The sequence below is a fragment of the Leptonychotes weddellii genome, chromosome 15, assembly GCF_054177405.1.
Source record: "Leptonychotes weddellii isolate Sample4059 chromosome 15, ASM5417740v2, whole genome shotgun sequence".
Taxonomy (NCBI): domain Eukaryota; kingdom Metazoa; phylum Chordata; class Mammalia; order Carnivora; family Phocidae; genus Leptonychotes; species Leptonychotes weddellii.
In genome coordinates, this window is record NC_138383.1 from 29,299,062 (window position 1) to 29,317,930 (window position 18,869).

General features: G+C 37.7%; 1 protein-coding gene across 2 annotated transcripts in view; it reads left to right on the forward strand.

The window, feature by feature from the left end:
* MED13 (mediator complex subunit 13) overlaps nucleotides 1-18,869 on the forward strand; it is a 103,623-nt gene that overhangs the window by 14,979 nt on the left and 69,775 nt on the right. The gene's annotated exons all lie outside the window — the stretch shown is intronic.

Here is an 18,869-nt window from a genome sequence, read left to right on the forward strand (position 1 = left end):
TTTTTTTTTTTTAAATTTTATTTATTTATTTGACAGAGAGAGACACAGCGAGAGAGGGAACACAAGCAGGGGGAGTGGGAGAGGGAGAAGCAGGCTTCCCACGGAGCGGGGAGCCCGATGTGGGGCTCGATCCCAGGACCCTGGGATCATGACCTGAGCCGAAGGCAGACGCTTAACGACTGAGCCACCCAGGTGCCCCCTATTTAAAAATTTAAAAGCAAATAACATGCTGATTCTTGAGTTTTCAGTTATTTCAGTTATTCAGTATTAATCTATTGACTTTTTTTTTAAGATTTTATTTATTAGAGAGAGAGTGCAAACAGGGGGAGAGGGATAGGGAGAGAGAGAATCTCAAGCAGACTCTGTGCCAAGTGTGTGGAGCCCAATGTGGGCTCGATCCCATGACTCTGAGATCATGACCTGAGCTGAAATCAAGAGTCAGACGCTTAACACACTGAGCCACCCAGGTGCCCCTAATCTCTTGACTTTGTTTGATGATTTAACTATTTTACACTCCTCCCCCCATGCCAACCACTTGTATACACTCTTCTCCCTTCATTTCTTATCTTGCCAGTAAGGTTATAAGAGTTGGTAAAAACAATATCTGTTGTATATATTATGATTATATAAATATTATTTGTAGCCGAGCCATATAGTGTATTAGAATTATATTCCATTTCCTCTATATCTTTTTGTTTTCTTCAGCGTTATGATTATCTCTTTTGTCATTTAATTATCTATGTCAGAGGTTGGTATCTCTTAAGTGCAGAATTCCTGTTTCATCCAATTCAGAGTGAACTTCTAAGTTTCTACTGATCTGGATCAGTAATATAAAGAGCCTGTCTACGGGATAGAGAAGTGGGTCTAGGATTCTGACTTACTCATTTGAACTTTCATTCTTTTTGTTTTTTGTTACACCATGCATCCACCTTCAGAGATCTACCAGTGTCTTCACTTCTGTGCCTTTCTGGGATTCTGTGGGTTTGATTCAGTTTGCATCTTGGTTTCTTCCCCTTAGCCTTTATCTACTAAGGTAGTTACTATTTTTGCCTTTGCTTGTTAGCTCCCCAAATTTTGTGGCCAGTATTTTGCATTCACTTGTACCATTCTCTTTGTGCTCTTTTGCTGTCTATATGGAAGGTGTTTCACAAAGACGTAGAGGTAAATGAATGTGTTCAATGAGCCATGTAAGATACTGGAAGTATCTTTATTTCTCTTCATGAAAGAAGCTCTCTTAATGGGCTGTTATTAATAGAAGATGCAACTTTTCATACTGGAGATTTTCATGAATCCAATAGATTCTGCTTGTTATTTACATAACGTAATTGAGCAGTAGTGTTTTTCTGTGGGCTGACCCATTTAGAAGGGGAACTAAATTCAAATTGTGTTTTATTAGTGGAGTGGTACTAGAAATAGTATATGCTCTTTTGAGTTACTCTTGAAGGATAGTTGTACAAAACTGATTTTATCCAGGACAGATAAATGCTCTCCCTCAAACCTTTTTTCATAGGAGCTTCCCTGCTACCTCCCCTCCCTTTAGAAAAACAAGTAGAAAAATCAAGCAGATAAGTCAACTGCTTTTAATTATGGTTTGGGACTACTTACTTTTCCATTGAATTCAGTGGAATGATATTAGGAAGGTAGATAACAATTGGATTATAAATTGCATTTCTAGCCTATTATGAAGCTAAACCATTAAGCATCATACATACTGTTTTTGTTTACTGATCAAGTCACTTTTTGTTGAACTTGGATAAGCTTTTTTTTTTTTTTTTTTTAAAGACAGAGCGGGCAGGGGGATTGAGGGGTGGTGAGAGAATCTTAAGCAGGCTCCCCCTCACAACCCTGAGATCATGACCTGAGTCGAAATCAAGATCAGATGCTTAATTGATTGAGCCACCCAGATGCCCCAAGAACTTGTATTAATATTCTTAAAAAGAATTACAATTGTCTGGGGCGCGTGGGTGGCTCAGTCAGTTAAGTGACCCAACTTGATTTCGACTCATGTCATGATCTCACGGTCCTGAGATTGGCCACTTAGGGCTCCCCATAAGGGCCTATGTGCTCAGTGGGGAGTCTGAGATTTTCTCTCTTTCTCTCCCTCTGCCCCTCCCCCCACTTGTGGGCTCTCTTGTACATGCTCTCTAAATAAATAAATCTTAACACAATTGTCAAGGAAATTGGTATTGTGAAGCTGGTTTCATTTGAACAAAGGAGAAAATAATATTCCTGACCTTTTCTTTATTCTTCCTCCCTTTATCCCCATTAAATATAGATTCTCATCTTCTAATAATCTGAATTTCAATGTAGCTAATTGTCTGATTAACTATAACAACCTTCAGGGACTGAAAGAGAGGACATGGAATTAAATCTAGTGGTAGAGCTAGGTTAGCTGTAAAGAACCCCTCAACTGTATAGGTAATTAACCACAGAAATTTAAGATGTTATTAGGGTAATTAACACAAAGAAATTTAAAAGAATTACTTTTAAATCTACCATCTTCAGGTATTGTTAAAAGAACGACCAGTGTTTTGTCTTAACAGTTTAGATGTTTCCCTACAGTGTAGGAAACTAGATCAGATGCAGTCGCTGTGTTTGCTAGTGAAACCACAGGTAAATGGCTATAATAAATACCAATGACTTACTGTAGGTTTTAAGTAGTCTCTTAGTAAAAAGACATTACAAACGTGTGATGTTTGAGTATACATTAGGATCAAATTATTTTGAAGAAGAACCTAAGTTTGTGTTTGGTTGGTTTTTTGTCATTTGAATCTATTATAGCAGCTTAGCTGAGTGGCCGGTTAAGTTTGTATATTTAGTAAGAATTTTAAAATGCTTATAGGAAGATACACAGAGTAGAAAGATATTAATAAGGATTTTTTCTTTTAAGACTGCTAGTCTAATATCTTACACTATGTATTTACATAGGAGGTGTGCTAATTAAGTGGCAGTTGAGATTGTATAGGGGAGAATTAATAGGGAACATTTAGTATATACTTTAATTTTACTCTGTTCCCTCACCTACAGATATAGCCATATAATTAATTTCTATGGAAAAACATATATTGTTCAGTTGGTAAATCTGCTTTGAGATTTTTACTATTTAACTTCAATTTTAAAAGGCAATATAGGATATCTATGTATCATGTATATATGTGTGTGTATAATCACGTGTGTGTATATAAATAGGATAGAATAAATCTTTGCTGAATATAACATAAAGGAAATTGGATCAGATATCTGGTTCTGTATGTTCTTTTTTTTTTTTTTTAAAGATTTTATTTATTTGAGAAAGGGAGAGCGCGTGCGCACTTGTGTGTGTGTGTGTGTGTAGGAGGAGGAGGGGAAGAGAATCTCAAGCAGATTCTGCACTGAATGTGGAGTCCAATGTGGGGCTTGATCCCACGACCCTGAGATCATGACCTGAGCCAAAATCAGGAGTCAGATGCTTACCTGACTAAGTCACCCAGGCGCCCCAGGTTCTGTATGTTCTACGCCCTTATTTTGGGTTCTGGAATTAAGGGTTAAGTATTAGCAAAGAGCCTGGCCCACAGAAAGAGATTTTGGTCTTGTGGGATGAAGCAGGCAAAGTTCACAGGAAGGAGAGGAGTATATCCCTAAGTATTTTATAGAGTTAATTGTAGCTAGAATATTAGGGCAAAATAAGGAATTTTAATCCCTGTTTATTTTTTTTAAGATTTTGTTTATTTATTTGACAGAGAAAAAGACAGCAAGAGAGGGAACACAAGCAAGGGGGAGTGGGAGAGGGAGAAACAGGCTTCTCACCGAGCAGGGAGCCCGATGCAGGGCTTGATCCCAGGACGCTGGAATCATGACCTGAGTCGAAGGCAGATGCTTAAAGACTGAGCCACCCAGGTGTCCCTGTTTTTTTGTTTTAAAGACGTTTTAGAACTGTGCTGTTCAGGATAGTAGCCACTATTTAAATTTCAGTTACTTAAAAAAGTAAAATTACAATTGTTTCTTAGTTTCACTGGCTACATTTCAAGTACTTCTGTGACTAGTGGGTATTACAGATAGAGAGTATTGGGTAATATAGATACAGAGTATTTCCATCATTGCAGAAAGTTCTTTTGGATGGTGTTATTTACACCAGAGCCTTTACACTTATAATTAAAATAATACTTTAGAAACTTTACTAAAGAAGTTGGTCAAGGTTGTTTTTGTTTGTAAGGCAATAGATGAAAGAATATACTTTAAATTTCACCCATAAACCTCTATTTATCTTCTGCACCTGTGGCTTTTACACAGTCCTTTTATCTCTAATATTTTAATTAAATGTGAGCAATACAAGATTTAAGTTTCCTCTGGAGATACATTATTAACCATTTTATATAGCTTTAGGATGTCCTTTGGTTGAGTCCCTCAATACCTCTGAAAACTTGAACTTCTAGGGAAGCTAAGAGCAATCATCATTACGTTTTGTAAGGACTCATTTTCTTTCTTCCTGCCTTCTCAGGTAGCAGTGTCCCGTAGAAATACAATGTGAGTCACATATGTAATTTTAAACCTTTTAGTAGGCATATTAAAAGAGGTAAAAACAAAAACCCAGGTGAGATAAATATATTTAACTTAGTATATCCAGCACATCATTTTAGCATGTAATTAATTATGCAAAGAATATTAATGAGATATTTTACTTTTTTGAGATATTTTACTACTTTTAAAGAAGTTTTTGAAGTTTAATGTATATTCTATACTTAGAGTACATCTCCATTTGGACTGGCCACATTTCATGTGCTCAATAGTCACATGTATATATTGGCTGTTCTAGGGCTTTAAGCCCAGCTGAGCTTGGTATAAGGTTTATTGGTAGAAGATACTTTCTAACTAGGGTGCCTGGGTGGCTCAGTCAGTGAAGCTTCTGCCTTCGGCTCAGGTCATGATCCCAGGGTCCTGGGATCGAGCCCCACGTCAGGCTCCCTGCTCTCCCTCTCCACCCCCAAAGCCCTGCCTGTGCTCTCGCGCGCGCTCTCTCAAATAAATAAAATCGTTAAAAAAAAAAAAAAAAGATATTTTCTAACTGGTCTTCCGAATCCTCTTGGAATTGTATGCTAAATTTTTTTTTTAATGATTTTATTTATTTATTAGAGAATGAGAGAGAGGGGGGAGGGTCAGAGGGAGAAGCAGACTTCCTGCTGACCAAGGAGCCCGATGTGGGACTTGATCCTGGGACTCCAGGATCATGACCTGAGCCGAAGGCAGTCGCTTAACCAACTGAGCCATCCAGGTGCCCTGTGTGCTAAATTCTTTTTTTTTTTTAAAGATTTTATTTATTTATTCATGAGAGACAGAGAGAGAGAGAGAGGCAGAGGGAGAAGTAGGCTCCCAAGGAGCAGGGAGCCCGATGTGGGACTCGATCCCAGGACTCTGGGATCATGACCTGAGCCGAAGGCAGACGCTCAACCATCTGAGCCACCCAGGCGCCCCTAAATTCTTTTAGTTTTTATTTATTCATTTATTTTAGAAAGAGTGCAAGTGTGCAAGCAGTGGGAAGGGCAGAGGGAGGGGGGAGAGAGAGAATCTTAAGCAGGCTCCATACCAAGCATGAGAAGCCCAATGTGGGGCTCGATCCCACCACTCTGAGATCACCACCTGAGCTGAAACCAAGAGTCAGACACCCAGCCGAGTCACCCAGGCACCCCATGTGCTAAAATTTGAGTGTGATCTAGAATCTCAAAGATAGGGGAAACCTTCACCTTTATGTCAAGGTACCCACTATTTGTCCAGTTGGGCATAGTTACTGTCTTTTTTTTTTGCCTCTCTGCAGCCTATGTTGGTCTGTTGTTAATGTCTCATCAAGATGATTATGCATCCTATTTTCTAAAATCTTAAGTGGTGATAAATATATTACTTATGACCCATGAAATTTCTCTTGATGCTTGAGTCGTGAGGATTTGCATGATCAGTTTTCTGCACTCTCATACTTTCCAGAAACATTTATGAGAAAAAAAATTTTTTTTAAAGATTTTATTTATTTGAGAGAGAAAGAATGAGACAGAGAACATGAGTGGGGGAGTGTCAGAGGGAGAAGCAGACTCGCCACTGAGCAGGGAGCCCGATGCGGGACTTGATCCTGGGACTCCAGGATCATGACCTGAGCCGAAGACGGTTGCTTAACCGACTGAGCCACCCAGGCGCCCCTCATTTATGAGAAAAATTAAGTGCTAAGACTTCTTTCTTTTTTCCTCTCTGGTAAGCTTTTCTTACTATCATTTCTTACATGATTTTTGCCATAGACTCCTATAAGTCTGTCCTTTTGAACTGTTGGTTTTAGTTATGAATAATAATAGGCAAGTTTTGTTTCTGAAGGGGGAGAAACTTTTGCTTAAGCAGAACTCACCAGGCTGTGTTTAGAATTAGGGCTTAACATTAACTCAATTCTTACAGCTTTGTTATTCCAGTTTTACAATTGCTAAATCTAAAGCACAGAGAGGCTAAGTCACTTATCCAAGGTCATGTAGCTTGCCAGTGTTGGAGCAGGATTACAGGGCATGAAAAATGAGACAGGTTTTGGACCCTGTAGACCAACTGTATCTTTTCTTCCTACATCTTTTTTTTTTAAGATTCTATTTATTTCTTTATTAGAGAGAGTGTGTGCATGCCCACGCACGTGCAGGAGGAAGGAGAAGCAGGCAGTCTCCCCCCTGAGCAGGAAGTCCAACCCCTGACCAGGGGCCTGGGATGATGACCTAGGCCAAAGGCAGATGCTTACCCAACTGAGCCACCCAAGTGCTCCTCTACCTACGTCATCTTAAAGTGATAGGAAGTAGTAAAACAGAACACCTAAAAATTTCTTATATTGGGGAAATAATAGGAATATAAAGAGTACTTGCAGAACACTTGAAGCTGTAAACCAGAATATCATTGTTTTCTAAGTATTCTTTATAGTATAAGTAATGTGTTCACTAAGTGAGCAGAAGTATATCCAAGATTCACAGATAAGGTGTTATCTTGTTGATGGAGATACGTTCAGAATACCTAATGTTGAAGTTAATAACTATAAATTTAAGAAATTAAAAATGTTATTTTGAGAGCTACAGAAATATAGTATAATGCAGTAGTGAAACTTGTTGGGATATGGAGTAATGTTGAGAGATTCAAAAAATACTGATGCCCGTGTTTTACATTGGGAGTATGGGCAGGCTTTGGAATTTTAAAAAGAGACCTCCAATTGTAATAAAAAACAGGTTTGGAAACTATTGAAATTAATGGAATCAATACACTATTTTTCAATGTGTAGTTCAGTGGCATTAAGTATATTCACCTTGTTGTGCTGATATCACCACTATATACAGAACCTTTTTTCATCATCCCAAATTGAAAATCTGTCCATTAAAGAACTCCTTATTTTCTCCTCCTTTCAGCCACTGGTAACCACCATTCTACCTTGTGTCTCTATGAATTTGTCTGTTTTAGTTACCTTATATAAGTGGAATTAACATAGTATTTGTCCTTTTGTGTCTGGCTTATTTCATTTAGCGTAATGTCCTCAGGTTCTCATCCTTGTTGTAGTACGCACCACAATTTCATTTCTTTTTTTCTTTTTGGGGGTGGGTGGGGGAGGGGCAGAGGGAGAGGGAGAGAGAATGCCAAGCAGGTTCCACACCCAGCACAGAGCCCTGGCGTGGAGCCCAACACAGTGCTCTATCTCACAACTCCGAGATCATGACCTGAGCTGAAATCAAGAGTTGGACACCTAACCAACTGAGCCACCCAGGCGCCCCATAATTTCATTTCTTTTTAGGGCTGAGTAATATTCTATTGTATTTTTATACCACATCTTGTTTATCTATTCATCTGTCAGTGGACGATTGGATTTTCCCCTTTTTGTCTGTTGTGAATAATGCTGCTATATATATTGGTGTGTGAATATCTGTTTAAATCCTTGCTTTTAGTTATTTTGGGAATATACCTAGAAATGGAATTGTTGGATCATATAGTAATTCTGTGTTTGATTTTTTTTTTCTTTTTTAAAGAATTGCTATAGTTTTTCATAGTATCTGCACCATTTTATATTCCCACTAAGAGGGTTCCAATTTTCCACATCTTTACCAACACTTGTTTTCTAAAATGTATTATGGGTTGAAATGGTACATCATAGTTTTGATTTGCATTTCCTTACTGATTAGTGTTGAGCATCTTTTCATGTACTTGGTGGTCGTTTGTGTATCTTCTTTGGAGAAATACTTGTTTAAGTCCTTTGCCCGTTTTGGTTAGGATGACTAGGGTTTTTTTTGTTTTGTTTGTTTTGTTTTGTTTTTGAGAGAGAAAACACACAAGCAGGGGCTTGGGGGCAGAGGGTGAGGGAGAGAGAATCTTAAGCAGGCTCCATGCCTAGCATAGAGCCTGACACGGGGATCTCACAACCCTGAGATCATGATCTGAGCTGAAATCAAGAGTCAGACACTTAACTGACCGAGCCACCCAGGGGCCCCAGGATGACTAGGGTTTTAAGTCAACATTGTTTTTAACTAGTTTTATGATTTAAGACAAGCCCTTTAACTTCTTTGTGCCTTGAGTTCCCTAACAGCAAAATGGGATATCATCTTTCTGTACCTACCTAACCCAAGTGCTAAAAATAAATTGGATATGGCCCCTCCTAAATCAGTATACATATTAAACTTTTGTATGTATAATTGGGTTTTTACAAAACCCCTTGGAGACAGATTTTTCACTTCATGTCAGTCGAATTTTTCTGATTTAAAAGTTAAGATGGTCAAGTACTCATTGGACATATGGAAAGGCATATTGGGCCTTCGTTTTATGGGCCATGGTTTTTGTATATTTAATAGACTATAAGTAATGTACTTTAAAAAAATGTTTTCCAAATTACAGTAATCTTTTTAGGAAAATTTTTAGTTGTATTATTTGCTTTATATGTCATGGCAAAAATCCATTTTGAGTATCCTTTTTAATTCTCATTTAATATTTTACATATGAAATGAAACAAACTATTTTTAAGAACTATACTTCACTGATTAAAAACAGTAAATATGAGGAAGCCTCTTTGTCTTTTAAAGATAAAGAACACGAGACTGTTTTAGGTTGTTGCTTATACTTGCAAATGTTCTTGAAAATATTTGCAATTCAGATTTTAAAATCTATTTAGTTACTGAATAAGCCACACAGCACTCATAATCATTTTTATAGAATACTTACTCGATCCCTAAAACTAATCAAGTTACAGTTTCTCTGTGTAATAGATTATTCTTACTGGAGTCACTTCTTAATAAATGTTTTCTTTTGACAGAAGTATTTTTAGTCAGTAATTCCCCTTTAAACTCTTTAAATTTTTCCTCCTTATTAAGAAATATTTGTCTTCTAAAGTTTCCTGAAAAATGTTTTAAAAAACTTCATAATGGTAAGAAATAGTCATTCTGACTAGTTCAATATGAATTTTCCTTAACTTTTTTTAAAGCATTTTGTCTTGCTTTTAAATTCTTTTGTTGTTCAGAGAGAGAAATGCTTTGAAAATTGATTTCTGCTTGTTTTATGTCAATACTTAAAATGGGCATATCCCTCTCAGAAACTAAACATTAGTGGTTTGCTAAGACAAAAGTACTATTTAGGAATTATGTATTTATATGCTCTATTACTCAACCTTAACAATTATAGAAGAACTGCGTCAGAAAAGAGGACAAAGAAAGAAAAGTACAAATATGACTATATATGCATTCCCACATATAGTATCAAAATTATTGCATATATGTTTATTTTATTTTTTTTTAAAGATTTTATTTCTTTATTTGACAGAGAGAGACACAGCAAGAGAGGGAACACAAGAAGGGGGGGTGGGAGAGGGAGAAGCAGGCTTCCCACCAAGCAGGAGCCCAGTGCGGGGCTTGATACCAGGACCCTGGGATCGTGACCTGAGCTGAAGACAGGCGCTCAATGACTGAGCCACCCAGGCACCCCATATATGCTTGTCTACTTTAGATACCTTTTTTGAGAAAAATGTATGGAGGCTTAGGAGTAATTTTTGAAAATCCTAATGTCTCAGCTGGTATCAAGAATCATGTATTTTTTTTTTTTCTTTAAAGATTTTTATTTATTTATTTGAGAGAGAGAGAATGAGAGGCAGAGAGAAGGAGAGGGAGGAGGGTCAGAGGGAGAAGCAGACTCCCTGCTGAGCAGGGAGCTCGACGTGGGGCTCGATCCCGGGACTCCAGGATCATGACCTGAGCTGAAAGCAGTCGCTTAACCAACTGAGCCACCCAGGCGCCCCAAGAATCATGTGTTTTTAACAAAGGGTAATAGAATCACACTCTTGATTTGGTCTTTTCCTTGAATCTGTGTTATATATAGGCCATATCATCACTTTGTTGAGAAATAGTTTTATTTTCTAGTCTACAGGCTGTCTGTATTCTCTCTAAATTTTGCTTGTAAACCATCAGGTTTTTTTCTGAGTTCATCTCTTTCTTTTAGTACCTTATCAAGTATAACTAGTAACAATCAAATTACATTTTGACTTGATCTTTTTTCTCCAACTCTGAGAATTCATTAGGCACATTTTCTGCCTTCTAGATTATTTTAGGCAATAGGTTTTTTTTGTTTGTTTTTTAAGATTTTATTTATTTGAGAGAGAGAGAGCATGAACAAGGGGGAGGGGCAGAAGGAGAGGGAGAAGCAGACTCCCAGCTGAGCAGAGAGCCCGATGCAGGGTTTGATCCCAGGATCCTGGGATCATGACCTGAGCCAAAGGCAGACGCTTAACCTACCGAGCCACCCAGGAGCCCCTTTAGGCAACAGTTCTATGATGTATTTCTCCATTACATAACATGGGTCACCATTTAATGATTTCCTCATCACTTTTCAGTGTCTTATGTTCCTTGCTATCAGTCATCTGGTCCCAAAGCCAATGCCACATATTTAGATTTTTGTCATGGTAGATCTCCCTTTTTGTGCCATTTTCTGTATTGGCCAGTGTTGTGTAACAAAGCACCGCCAAAATGTGGAGGCTTAACACAGCAGTTACACATTCTCATTAATGTATCTGCTGGTCAGCTGGGGGTTAGCCAATCTAGTCCACACTGTAAACTGTAGTTTGGGTAAAGGTGTATTTCATATGATTCTCATGGCAATGAAAGAAGCATTGGAGGGCAGTCCAGATTGCATAAGCATGTTTGAAGCTTGCTTGGTCAAAGCAAGTCACAAAGCAAACCTGAGTCAAGGTTGGGGAAGTCTATTTCCCCTCTTTACACTAAAGAGCCTAAATGAAGAGAGGGTGAGCAAAACATAATTACAAAGCTACAGTAATCAAACAGTATGGTACTAGCATACAGACACGTAAACCAACGGAGTAGAAAGTCCGGAAATAAACTAGTATGTGTGTATATATTGAAATGATCTTTGACAAGGGTGCCAGGACTACTCAGTGGGGAAGAGCTGGTCTCTTCACCAGTGGTGTTGGGAAAACTTAGTATCCACATGTAAAAGAATGAAGTTGGCTTTTACCTTACTTTATTATACAAAAACCCAAAATGGGTTAAAAGCCTAGATGTAAGACCTAAAACTGTAAATCTCCTAGAAGAAAACATAGGGGGAAAGCTTTAGACATTAAATTTGGCAGTGATTTCTTGGTTATGACACCGAAAGCATAGGCAACAAAAGCAAAAATAAATAGAACTATATCAAACTTAAATACTTTTTGCATCAGTAAAAAGGTAATTTATGGCATGGGAGAAAATGTTTGCAAATTATGTATCTGATAAGGGGTTAATATCTAGCTTGTGTAAAGAACTACAACTCAACACAGAAAGTCAAGTAACCCAACTTAAAATTGGGCAAAAGACTTGAAAAGATTTCTTCAAAGATACAGGGATGGCCAATAGCATGTAAAAAGATAGTCAACATCACTAATCAGAGAAATCCAAGTCAAAACCACAATGAGATACTACCTCACATTTGTTAGGATGGCTTCTATCAAAAAAATGAAAACTAACAAGTATTAGTGAGGACAGAGAAATTGGAACCCTTGTTGACTGTTGATGGGATTGTAAAATGGTACAGCCACTATGGAAAACATTTATGTAGGTTCCTCAGAAAGTTAAGAATAGAACTACTGTATGATCCAACAGTTCTGCTTCTAAGAGAATTGAAAGGATCTTTTTTGTTTTCTTGATCCAGCAGTCCTACTTCAAGAGAATTGGAAGGATCTTTTTTTTTCTTTTTTTGAGTTTTTATTTAAATTCTAATTAGTTAACATATAGTCTAATATTAGTTTCAGAAGTATAATTTAGTGATTCATCACATGTAACACTCAGTGCTCATCACAAGTGCCCTCAGTACCCATCACCCACTTAGCCCATCCCCCTGCCCACCTCCCCTCCAGCAACCTTCAGTTTGTTCTCTATAGTTAAGAGTCTGTTTTATGGTTTGCCTCTCTCCCTCCCCCCATGTTTATCTGTTTTATTTCTTAAACTCTCCATGTGAGCGAAATCATACGGTATTTGTCTTTCTCGAACTTAATTCACTTAGCATAATATACTCTAGCTCCATCCATGTTGTTGCAAAGGGCAAGATTTCATTCTGTTTTATGGCTGAGTAATATATTCCATTGTATATGTATACTACAACTTCTTTATCCATTCACAGTTGATGGATTTTGGGCTCTTTTCCATAATTGGCTATTGTTGAAAATGCTGCTGTAAACATCAGGGTGTGTGTATCCCTTCGAATCAGTTTTTGTATTCTTGTATACTTTGGCTAAAAACCTAGGAGTGTAATTGCTGGGTCATAGGATAGTTCTATTTTTAACTTTTTGAGGAACCTCCATACTGTTTTCCAGAGTGGCTGCACCGGTTTGCTTTCCCACCAACAGTGTAAGAAGGTTCCCCTTTCTCTGTATCCCCACCAAGACCTGTTGTTTCCTCTGTTGTTAATTTTAGCCATTCTGACTGGTGTGAGGTGTCATCTCATTGTAGTTTTGTTTCCTATTTCCCTGATGTTGAGTGATGTTGAGCATCTTTTCATGTGTCAGCCATCTAGATGTCTTCTTGGGAAAAGTCTGTTCACGTCTTCTGCCCATTTCTTAACTGGATTATATGTTTTTGGGGTGTTCAGTTTGATTAATTATTTATAGATTTTGGATTTTTTTTTTTTTTTAAGATTTTATTTATTTATTTGACAGAGAAAGACACAGCGAGAGAGGGAACACAAGCAGGGGGAATGGGAGAGGGAGAAGCAGGCTTTCCCGCTGAGCAGGGAGCCCGATGCGGGGCTCGATCCCAGGATCTGGGATCATGACCCGAGCCGAAGGCAGACGCTTAACAACTGAGCCACCCAGGCGCCTCTAGATTTTGGGTATTAACCCTTTCTCAGATACGTCATTTGCAAATATCTTCTCTGATTCTGAAGGTTGCCTTTTAGTTTTGTTGATCATTTCTTTCATTGTGCAAAAGCCTTTTATCTTGGGGTGCCTGAGTGGCTCAGTAGGTTAAGCAACCGACTCTTGATATCAGCTCAGGTCATGATCTCAGGGTCCTGGAATCAAGCCCTGCGTTGGGCTCTGCACTCAGAAGGGAGTCTGCTTAAGGATTCTCTCTCTCCCTTTGCCTCTGCCACCTGCTCATGCACTCTCTGTCTCTCCTCTCTCTCAAATAAATAAATCTTTAAAAAAGAAAAAAAGCCTTTTGTTGAAGTCCCAATAGTTCATTTTTGCTTTTGTTTCCCTTGCCTCAGAGATGTGTCTAGTAAGAAGTTGCTACAGCCGATGTCAGAGAGGTTGCTGCCTGTGTTCTCTAGGATTTTGATGGATTCTTGTCTCACATATAGGTCTTTCATCCATTTTGAATTTATTTTTGTGTATGGTGTAGGAAAGTGGTCCAGTTTCATTCTTTTGCATGTGGCTGTCCATTTGTTGAAGAGATTATCTATTTTCCATTGGATATTTTTTCCTGCTTTGTTGAAAATTAGTTGGCTATGTAGTTGTAGGTCCATTTCTGGGTTTTCTATTCTGTTCCATTGATCTGTGTGTCTGTTTTTGTGCCAGTACCATACTGTCTTGATGACTACGGAAAAGCAGGATCTTGAAGAAATTTGCATACCCCATGTTCATAGCAGCACTATTCCCGATAGCCAAGAGGTGGAAACAACCCAAATGTCCATTGACGGATGAATGGTTAAGCAGACTATGTTATGTACATAGTGGATTATTATTCACCTTTTAGAAGGAAAGAAATCCTGTCACATGCTACACCATGGATCAGCCTTGAGGACATAATGCTAAGTGAAAAAAGCCAGTAACAAAGACACAAACTGTATGACTCTACTTACATGAAGTAGATCTAAAGTAGTCAAAGTCATAGAAACAGAAAATAGAATGGTGGTTGCCAGGGGCTAGGAGAAGTAGAAAGAAGGAATTGTAGTTTAATGGCTGTAATTTCAGATTTGCAAGATGAAAAAGTTCTGGTGATCTGTTTCAAAACGATGTGAATATACTTAAGTTACTGAACAGTACACTTAAAAATGATTAAGATGGTAAATTTTATGTTGTGTTTTTTACCATGATTAAAGAAATGAGAAAGAAGGGGGTGAAGAATTGGGACCAGTAACTCAATTTTCTGCCAATATTAAAGTTATAATTCTTTTTATCAAGGAATTTACAACTTGGCGGGGAGTTCTATTAGTTAAATAATAGTGTTATAATAAATATTATGATAAGCATAGAATATTATGGGAGCTCACAGAGATGTTGTTTAAAGGAGTCTAGAAGTGGGGTGCCTGGGTGACTCAGTCAGTTAAGCATCCAACTCTTCTTGGTTTTGGCTCAGGTCATGATCTCATGGGTCCTGAGATCAAGCCCAGGGAAGGGCTGCTCACTCAGTGGGGAGTGCTTGAAAAGTCTCTCTCCCTCTGCCCCGCCCCACACTCCCTTGCATGCTCTCTCCCTCTCTCTAAAATAAATCTTTAAAAAAAAAATAAAGGAGTATTGAAGAAAGTTTAAGAAGTGGGGAGGAATTTGTGGTAACCTAAAGGAGTTCTTGGTAGATTAAGTACCTCTGCCTGGAGAGTTAAGCAAGGATCAGATAACAAAAGGTCTAAAATGCTATACAAGGTTTTTGGTTTTGTTTTGTTTTTAGTCCTTAAGGCATTGGGCAACTATTGATTTTGAGCCTGCCAGTTACATGATACGAATTAATTTTTAGAAAGATTGCTGGCAGCAGTAAAAAGCAAGAAGATAAATTAGAGATTTTAATAGTTATTCAGACCTTAAAAAAACAACTTGACGAATCATGGATATTTAAGAACTAGAATCAAGAGGAATTGGTGATGGATTAGTTGACTATAGGGAGCTTAGGAAAAAGAAGTTGAGAATGATTCACTTTTCTGGCTTTGGACAACTATATAGGTACAGACTTGATAAGAAAAGGAATATTTGATTAGAAATAAGTTACTTAGATACAGACCTTGTCCTACAGTATTTAGTGCATACCTACTATGTGTCAAGGACCTATTCTAAAAGCTGAGGAGACAGCCTTGAACAAAGAAGACAGATTCCTCCTCCAATAGAGCTTACATTTGGGGGGGACTATAAGAAAAAAATAAACTAAAATTTTAGGTTGTGATTATTTAGCCAGTGAAATCTATTCCAGAATAGGAATTAAGGGACAATTTAAATTAGAATGATTGGTGAAAACTTCAACTACAAGGTATCTGAACAAAAAACCTAATGAAGGTGAATGTAGATATGTGGAGTGTTCCAGATTGAGTAACAGTAGGTACAAAGGCCTGGTGTGTTTAAGGAATGGCAGAGAGGCCAGTTGAGAAGGAAAAGTATTAAAGGAAGACTTACTAATTAAGAGATGAGGTTGGAGAAGAAATAGGTATTGGGGTTAGGCTGATGTAATGTTACATGAGACATAAGCATAACTTTTATATTGTTACCCAAGTTTGATTCTTTTCCACTTAGGAAATTAAAGTTTATTTTCATTATCTAGGTCTTGTTGAGACATTCTCATAGATCCTGTACCTGGTTTTTAAATAGCACTTAACATAACTGAAATTAAATGTGTATTTAGTATAGGGCCATATGCTTAGCCATAAAATACTTGTTGAATAAAGGAATAATACTTGCTTTCACTTGGTGACTTAGTATATAGTGCATTTAGATTTGAATAGAGTTCTTTTGAATGTGTGTGTGTGTGTTTTGCTTTAAGCATTTGGAATTAGGTTTGTGTTTGGCACTTTTATTTTTCCCCCAGTTCTACAGTATGGGTGCCTTTACCACTGCTGGAAAGCAATAATAAAATTGTCTTTATTTTAAATGGGCATTAGCAATGGCCTGCTTTTTGATGGACCGTTCTCAAAGTTATTAGTTAAATCTCTTCTCTTGGGGATTATTTTAGATTTTACTCTTATACCAAAGCAAATGTCTGTAGGCTTTGTAATTACTCAACCAATAGCTGTTCCAGATGAGTAACAAGCTTAATATATTTAATAAATAATTCAAATAATTAGTTTTATTTCTTATTTGAAAACTATTTGGCTTTATCACTTATGCTTCAGCAAGGCTGGCGGGAAAAAAATCTATTGGCTAAATGCAGTGTGGTATCTTGGATTGGATCCTGAAACAGAAAAATGGTTAAGTGGAAAATCTAGTGAAATCCAAATAAAGACTGGAATTAATGTATCAGTGTTAATTACTTGTTTGACAAATGTAGCATTGTTATGTAAGATGTTTAACTTCAGAGGAAACTGGGTAAAGGGTATATGGGAACTTTCTATGATACTTTTGCAACTTTTCTGTAAATTTAAAGTTATTCCAAAAATGTTTATTTAAAAAAAAACAACAAAAGCTGCTGAGGTGGGGGAAGCTACAGTAATCATTGCATAATTTTTATAAAAGATTTTTTATTTATTTGAGAGGGAGAAGCAGACTTCCTGCTGAACGGAGAGCCCCATGCGGGGCTTGATCCCAGAACCCTGAGATCATGACCTGAGCCGAAGTCAGATGCTTAACCAGCTGAGCCACCCAGGCACCCTAAGAATTCATAATTTTTATTTATTTATTTTTTTAAAGATTTTATTTATTTGACAGACACAGCCAGAGAGGGAACACAAGCAGGGGTAGTGGGAGAGGGAGAAGTAGGCTTCCCGCAGAGAGGGGAGCCCGATGCGGGGCTCGGTCCCAGGACCCTGGGATCATGACCTGAGCCAAAGGCAGATGCCTAATGACTGAGCCACCCAGGCGCCCCAAGAATTCATAATTTTTAAATTTAAAAGTAATATAGTTTAAGCAGTGTAGAGTATTACAAATTTCGAAAACCTCTAAAGATCCCTGCTTAATTGCTTTAGTCCCGTTCCCTAGAAGTAACCAGGTTCAGTTTTCCATCTTTTTCACTTTTTTTGCTTCCTACTTCTAGTGGTTACTGCCATAATTACAGAGATGCTTTATACCTCTAGACCTTGATTAATCAACTGTAGACAGTATCTACTGATTCTCTACCATGAAAGATAAGATTTGCTTTATTAGTGATAGTATTGTCAGTTTTTCTGGTTATCTTTTTAAGTTGAGTGATAAGCTTAAATTTCAGTTTCTTGATTTTTCTGTCAACTTCAGACAATCTTTTGGCTCCCTTATATATAAAATGAAGAAATTTTCAGCTCTGCACCTCTTTCTGACTTTTTATTTTCCCACTTTTGTTAGCTACTTTTACTGTAACTTTTTTGTATGCTTGACTTGTCCAGAAATAATTCAAGAGGGCTTATAGATAGATACAACAGGTTTTTAGTTTATTAATGGTTACATTTTAAAGAACTGGTTCTTTAAGACAAATACTTCTTTTTTAAGATTTTATTTATTTAACACAGAGAGATAGAGCAAGCACAAGCAGGGGAAGGGGCAGGCAGAGGGAAAGGGAGAAGTAGACTCCCCGCTGAGCAAGGAGCCTGATGTGGGCTCCATCCCAGGACCTTGGGATCATGATCTGAGCCAAAGGCAGCCCCTTAACCGACTGAGCCACCCAGGTGCCCCAAGACAAATTCTTTTTTTTTTTTAAAGATTTTATTTATTTATTCATAAGAGACAGAGAGAGAGAGCCAGAGGGAGAAGCAGGCTCCCCGCTGAGCAGGGAGCCCGATGCGGGACTCGATCCCAGGACGCTGGGATCATTACCTGAGCCGAAGGCAGACGCTTAACCATCTGAGCCACCCAGGCACCCCCAAGACAAATTCTTAAGATAAATGTGTGGAAAAGAAATACGAGTGGATTCTTCTTACTGTACAGTCTCCTCTTCTAGGCCATTTGACTTTTCTATCCTAAGGATCGTTGTGCTTTCCTCTTGGGAACTTTTATTTTCCCAGCCATATCTAAATTTCATAAGATGTTCTGCTTTGCATATAGCTTCGATTCTAGGATGCCTTCAGTTGTAAGATCCATCATTTCTTTAAAATAACTTACTATTGGGGGTCAGAGGAGGGCAGTACATTAAATGCTTGATTGATTGAATGTAGCCCAATTTCAGAAATAATAAAATGAGAAAATATAATTGTATTTAATTTCTTAATTACAAGGGAAAATAAACAAAAATTAGGTCATCCTTAATTCGATTGCACACCTAGATTTTTTACACTCAATTTAAAAAAAAAAATTGAAACTACTATTTTGGTAGACTACCCTTTCCATTAAACCCACTTCCCCTTTACCTTTACTTATTTTGGTGGCTGTATTATAAGGGTATGTGTGGGCGTACCTAACTTGTTTACTGATTCCTTGATTTGCAGCTTTTTCTACTATAAACAGTGCTGTGAAGAACATTTCTTAAAACTAAATCTTTGCTTATATCTGTGATTCCCCCCCCCCTTCAGATGATGAAGTAGAATTTCTGGGTTAAAGAAAAATATGCGTT